The following is a 7,056-nucleotide window of genomic DNA, read 5'->3' as shown; positions in this document are numbered from 1 at the left end:
TAGAGGATGTGTCGTCTGGTTTCTCTCTTTTTTTTTAAACTCAAAATGGCGTTGTTTTAGGTTTTAAATAGGGACTTCTCTAGAGTTCAAAGCAGTCCCCAACTTTTAATTTTATGCAATTGTACCCTTAATTGACCAAAAACTTTTTGATTTAATGCAATTACACCCTTTTCAAATTTCAATTGGAACCTAAAGTTACACGCCTTTTACAATATCATCCTTGGTCTCGGATTCTGTTAATTTAACCCATAATTGACCATTAAACTTTCAATTTCTTCAATTTTTCCCCTTGGTTTTTGTCAATTGAGACCCCATGGTTTGCCGCCTGTTACATAATGGCCCTTAGTCTCGAATCTTGCAATTTGTCTCTCTTTACAATGCTTACGATAGAAAGTCTCATAAGAGACTTTAGGTAGTAAGCATTGTAAAGAAAAAGAAGGATGAAAGATGATGGATTCATCATATTAAGAACTGATGAATCCTTTTGAGGGCTAAAAAGCACACTCAAAGACTTTTCTTTTAAAAATTCAAATAATTTGACCCATTTAAAGTATAATTCAGTCTTTACACTTAATTAAATCCCAAGGTTTTTTTGAGGTGGCTTCATTGTAATGGGTGACCTACCTAGGTGAAAAATGCAAAGATTTTTCAAAGAGGTGAAAAATATGAAGATTTTTCAAAATGGCGAGAAATGTAAAGATTTCTCAAAATGGTTGCATTGTAATGGGCAACCAGCCCTAATGGAAAATAACAAGAGTTTTCAAAGAGGTCTGATTGTGATGGGCGACCTACCCATGTGAAAAAAAAAAGAAATGTCTTGAAGAAACGACATGATAGGACTCAAAGGCACATTATTCAAGAGACGGGACCTCGTATGAGCATTTAAGAAGAGATAGGACTTGAAAGGGGGTGAGGGCTGAAAAGCACATTCGAAAGGAGGTAAGGTTAGAAAACACACTACCCAAGGGATGAGGGCTTAAAAGCACACTCGAAATAAGGTAGGGTTAGAAAATGCACTACCCATAAGGTGATGGCCCAAAGGCGCACTTGGAAAGAGGTAGGGTTAGAAAACACACTAACCATAAGGTGATGGCCCAAAGGCGCACTTGGAAAGAGGTAGGGTTAGAAAACACACTAACCATAAGATGATGGCTCAAAGGCGCACTTGAAAATAGGTAGGGTTAGAAAACACATAACCCTAGAGGTGAGAGTAAAAGGTGCACTAAAAAAGAGGTAGGGTTGTAATGTGCATCGGCTGGGATGTTTGATGGCTCGAGGGCGCACTCAAAAAGAAGGAAAATGGAGCTAGAAAGCACACTATCTAAATAATGAGGACTCAACAACCCACTTAAAAAAGAGGTGATGATGAGACACTGATCCGTCAAGGATGAAAGTAATGCATCATGATCAATATGCATGTATACTTACCTGAGAAATATAGGCCCCCCTTTTCTTCATGGAGTTTTCCTTTTCTCAAAAGTTTTGGGTCTCTGATAGTAAGCTTTGAAGGCTTTCATACTCTTGCTTACTCGAGCCACATCTTGTCATCTTAGCCTATGGTAAAGGTATAACATGAGCATACTTCTTTGCCCATAAATCTTTATTTGAAGAAATGTCATCTCTGCACCATGTCTCTTATTTTCTTAGAAAGGGAAATTATAAAGCCAACCCTATGTATTTTGCTAGATTGCCCCTCATTTGATCATGCCTGCAAGTGTTTGTTTGGGATTTTCTTTAGGGACAAGGTTATGTGAAATGAGATTTGGTTATTTACAGGGAGTTGTTTTTACAATGAACTTTTAAAATTTCAAAGTTATTCTGAAAAGAAAATCATTTTGATGCTTGTTTAAAACAAACTTACTCTAAAAAATTCAAGCAATTCCCATGTTGTTTTTGGTGAAAATATGAAGTGATGTTTTGGTGGTTAAAAAGGATTTAAGATCCAGTCTGAAGGTTTTAAAGAACCAGTTTTCAAAGCATTCATTTTGACTTCATGAATAATGATTTGTTTTGTACATGAAAGCATTGTCTACCGATCCAGATCGCTTGCCTTTGATCACAAAGGACTTGATTAAGCACGTAATGTAGGCTTTGGCTCTTGGCTATGAAGAAAAAGGATATCTATTAGGTCAAAAGGTGTTTAATGGACTTTAAGACTAAGGATCACTAATGCTTATATCTCAAACCCCCCCTGTTCTTTTTTTTTTTTTTTTTGGACCTTGGAATTGATTTGAAAAATGGTTCAAGGTGCCCCTTAATATTGGGCTTTTTCTTCTTTTAGTTTTTAGCATAATTATATTTAGTGATTTTTATGACATGCTCAAATCTTTTCAATTTTATTGATTGATAAAGGTAAATGCATCAGGCATAATACTTCTTTATAACATCTGAGTTTATAGGCCTTGATAGATCCTTTCCATCCATATTAGTCAGAATTAAAGCCCCTTTAGAAAAAGCCTTTTTCACCATATATGACCCTTTGTAGTTTGGTGCCCACTTACTTTGATCTTCTCCTGATGCTAGTGAGATCTTCCTTAACACCAAATCCCCTTCCTTGAACACCCTTGGTTTGACCTTCTTGTTGTAAGCTTTTGCTATCCTGCTTTGGTATAACTGGTGATGGCAGATAGCTGCTAGTCTTTTCTCATCGATCAAGGTTAGTTGCTCAAATCTTGACCTTACCCATTCTGATTCGTCCAATTCTGCATCCTTTAGGATCCGCAGTGATGGGATTTCTACTTTTAAGGGCATAACCGCCTTCATTCCATACACTAAAGAATATAGGGTTGTATTTGTAAAAGTTCTAACTGTGGTACAGTACGCATGAAGTGCGTATGGGAGCATCTCATGCCAATCCTTGTAGGTGACCACCATTTTCTGGATAATCTTTTTGAGATTCTTGTTAGCTGTTTCGATTGCCCTATTCATCTTTGGTCTATAAGGGGAAAAATTAAGGTGTTTAATCTTCCATTTGGTTCACAGTTTGTCAATCAACTTCCCATTGAAATTCTGAGCATTATCAGTTACCAATCTTGCTGGTAAACCATAACGACATACCCAAATCCTTTTCAATGAATCTTTTGACTGCTTTTTGTGTTACAAGGGCGTAAGAGTTGGCTTCTACCCATTTGCTGGCCCATTGCTCGCTTTAGGGTTGATTGGCCTTATAAAATCCAAACCCCACATATCAAAAGGCAAAGGCGAGATCATATTATACAGAGGTGTTAGAGGCGTATTTATTCTACCACCATACATTTGACACTTATGGCATTTTCTCACATAGTCTATACAATCTCTGTCCATGGTCAACCAGAAATATCCTAACCTTTGTATTTGCTTTACCATTGTATGCCCATTAGCATATGGAGCACAAATCCCCTCATGGACTTCTTTTAATGTTTGTTTAGTCTCCTTTTCATTCAAACGCCTGAGTAGGGTCCTATCAAATGACCTTCTATATAAGATTTCTCCATCTAAGTAAAAATTCATGTTCATTCTCCTCAAAATCTTTTCATCTGTCTTGGAAATCCCTTGAGGGTATTCTCGATGTTGGAGAAACTTCTTGATGTCATTATACCTTGGTTTCCTATCTGGAGATTCTTCAATTAAGCAATAATAGGTTTGGAATCTTCTAAATTCAATATCTATTAGTTGGATCCTGCTTCTAATATCGACTTGTGTCATTGAAGCTAGCTAAAGTTGTCAAGGCATCAGCAAACTGATTCTTATCTCTACTGATCTCCTCAAATTCATTGGCTAACCTCAAGAGATAATTTTGAGACAATTTCAATTTCTGATCCCTAGTTTGCCACTCACCTTTGACTTGGCAGATGATTAGTAAGGAATCCTCGAAGACCTCAAGCTTCTTGGCTTAAAGTTCTAAAGGCGCTTCCAAGCCAATAATACAGGCTTCATACTTGGCCATAGTATTGGTACATTCAAATAGTAACCTTACTGAAACAGGATATTGCTTATTTTCTAGGGAAATTATTATCACTCTTACGCTATTTACTAATACATTTACTGCACCATCGAAGTAAAGGGTCCACGTATTGCTTTCCCCACCTCCATTCTCACTTACTATCACATCTTCATCTAAGAGGTCAAAGTTTAAATGCTCATAGTTTTCCATGGTATGATCTGCAAGTTGATCGGTAATTATGCTTCCTTTTACAGCTTTTCTTGTCATAAAGACCATGTCATATTCTACCAACAACACTTGCCACCTTGTTATTCTACTGGACAGGTAAGGTTTTTCAAATGTACTTCAGCGGATCTAATTTTGAAATCAACCAGGTTATGTAGTATAACATATACTGCCTAATTCTTTTTGCACTCTAAATCAAGGCATAACGCAACCTTTCAATTGTTGTGTATCTTGACTCACAGTCATTGAATTTTTTACTCAAGTAGTAAATAGCTTGCTCATCCCTTCCTGACTCATCATGTTGTCCTAGTACATAGCCCATAGCTGTTTTTGTTACTGTCAAATACAAGATCAAAGGCCTCTCTAGTGTTGGAGGTACTAGCAATGGTGGATTTTGCAAATACCTCTTTATTTTATCAAAGGCTTCTTGATAGTCATTGTCCCATACTTCAGGATTTTTCTTCCTGAGTAAATAAAAAATTAGCTCACAAATCACTGTTAGCTGAGATATAAATTGAGCTATGTAATTTAGGCACCCAAGGAAACTTCTTACTTCCTTTTCTGTCTTAGGTACAAGCATCTCCCGGATAGCTTTGGCTTTATTAAGATCAACTTCTATTCCTCGACTACTTACTATGAAGCCCAACAACTTTCTTGTTTTTACCCCGAATGAACATTTTGCAGGGTTTAACTTTAGTTGGAAGTTTTGCAGCCTTTCAAATAGTCTCCTTAATACTTGCACATAATCTTCTTCCTCTTTTGATTTCGCGAGTATGTCACCCATATAAACCTCCACTTCTCGATGCATCATAACATGGAATAGGGTAACTATTGCCCTTTGATATGTGGCTCTAGCATTCTTCAATCTGAATGGCATTACTTTATAGCAAAATATTCCCTACGGTGTGACAAAAGTGGTCTTCTCTTTATCTTCTTTCACTATTCTTATCTGGTTATAGCTAGAGAATCCATCCATGAAAGAATACGTAACATTTCTTGCAGCATTATCAACTAGAATGTCTATGTGAGGTAAAGGAAAATCATCTTTTAGGCTCGTCTTATTCAAATCTCTATAGTCCACACACACCTGGATCTTGCCATCCTTTTTTGGGACTACAACCATATTGGCTACCCATTGAGGGTATTGGACCACATCTAGAAATCCAGCATCCCACTATTTTTGAATCTTAGCCTTTACCTTAAGCAACATGTTTGGGCGCATTCACCTAGTTTTCTACTTAACTGGTTTGCTTTTTTCAATTAAGGAAATTTTATGTATTACTATGTCAGTATCTAGACCGGGCATATCTGCATAAGTCCAAGCAAAAACATCTGTATATTCACATAAAAAAAAGACTAGTTTATTTCTTTCCTTAGTTGTAACAAGCGCGCCAATCTTTAGTTCCTTTTTTTCTTGCTCATTTCCCAAGTTGATGACTTTTAGTTTCTCACTAGCAGGTTCCTAGGTCTTTTTGGAGTTTTCTACAAACTTAGTAAATTCTTTTATATCTTCTTCCTCCTATTCTTCATTGCCCATTGCAACCATATTATCAAAGTTTGGCCAATTATTTTTAGTGTAGTGGTTTTGTGAATCAATGGAACTTTCAGGATTCCTGAAAATGCAAGGTGTGCTCGTGTAAGAGTGATTGATGAAAGGATAAGAGGATGAAGACACATTAGACACAAGAAAATGTATGATCTCATTAAAACAAAAGTGCTCAGTTAACATAGAAAATTGTGTGGTATCATGAGCTAAATAAGATCAGCTTAAGTCAAAACAAATACAAGCATGATCAAACAATAGCAATTATTTTTTAAACACAATAGGAGCAATCTCCATATTCCAATTCTGGTACACCTCTCCTTCAGCCAATCTTCACACAAAAAATCATGCAGGGGGTTCATCAATGGTATAAATGGAAAGTTGTGGTAGAACTTCATCCTTCACTTCCAGATCCGCTTCCTCTATCTATTTTCCTTCTTGGCTCTCCAGGGTACTAATATGGAGATCTAATATATCGGATCTAATCACTTTTATAGCCCTTGGGAAAGATACTTGGAGTGGTGGGATGACAAGTTCCTCCTCTTTTGGCTATTTTCCTTCAATCCTTGCCATTCTTAGGCTTATATCCAAGCCCAAATCTTTGATCCACACTCTTTAGTTTGATCGGTTCAGTCTTAGGATTATACTAGAAAGGAGCCTCATTCTTCAAAAAGCATCTAGCAGCTATTTTTGCTGCTTTAGGTATTCTAGGCTTTCTCAGCACAGCTCCTTTAGGAACCCATTCTGTATTCATAATTTCAAATCCATGAATATCCCTATCTCTACAATCTTTCGCTTCAATGAAGGGTATGGCTATATTTTTAATCATGGAAACTGTCTCTTCAGCTTTGCCAGTTATCAGCATTCCATGCATAATATATTTTAAATACTGGTGCAGTGAAGAAGCAACTGTTCTAGCTGCATGAATCCATGGCCTCCCTAATAGTATGTTGTAAGATTGGTGAATGTCCATTACTTATAATGTTATCAGGAACATCTGCGGCCCTACATATAACTCCACTTCTAAGGTCCCAATTATTTGTCTTGGTGAACCATCGTATGTTTTCGCCATCAATGTGCTAGGCTTCATATGTGACTCATCGATAGGCATTGCTTTCAACATATGCCTTGGTAGGACGTTAAGTGCAGAACCATTGTCGACGAATACTTTTCCGATTAGAATATCCTTACACTACACTGTGATGTATAGTGGCTTGTTATGCCCGGTACCATCGGGACCCAATTCATCTTCAGTGAAGTACACGTAATTCAGTGAAGTATACGAGTACTGTTGGCTTTTTGATTGATGTCCTGAGGAACATATGCCTCATTCAATACCTTCTGTAGAGCCTTCCTATGTGGCTTA

The 7,056-nt window shown here is 37.1% G+C and overlaps 1 pseudogene; it reads right to left on the bottom strand.

Annotated features, from left to right (window-relative positions):
- Window positions 1-2,361: 2,361 nt before the first annotated feature.
- LOC105116214 (uncharacterized) lies at window positions 2,362-3,333 on the bottom strand (annotated as a pseudogene).
- Window positions 3,334-7,056: the final 3,723 nt, after the last annotated feature.

This window comes from Populus euphratica, unplaced genomic scaffold (genome assembly GCF_000495115.2).
Source record: "Populus euphratica unplaced genomic scaffold, PopEup_1.0 scaffold899.1, whole genome shotgun sequence".
Lineage (NCBI taxonomy): Eukaryota > Viridiplantae > Streptophyta > Magnoliopsida > Malpighiales > Salicaceae > Populus > Populus euphratica.
This window is presented reverse-complemented; position numbering and strand designations above follow the sequence as displayed.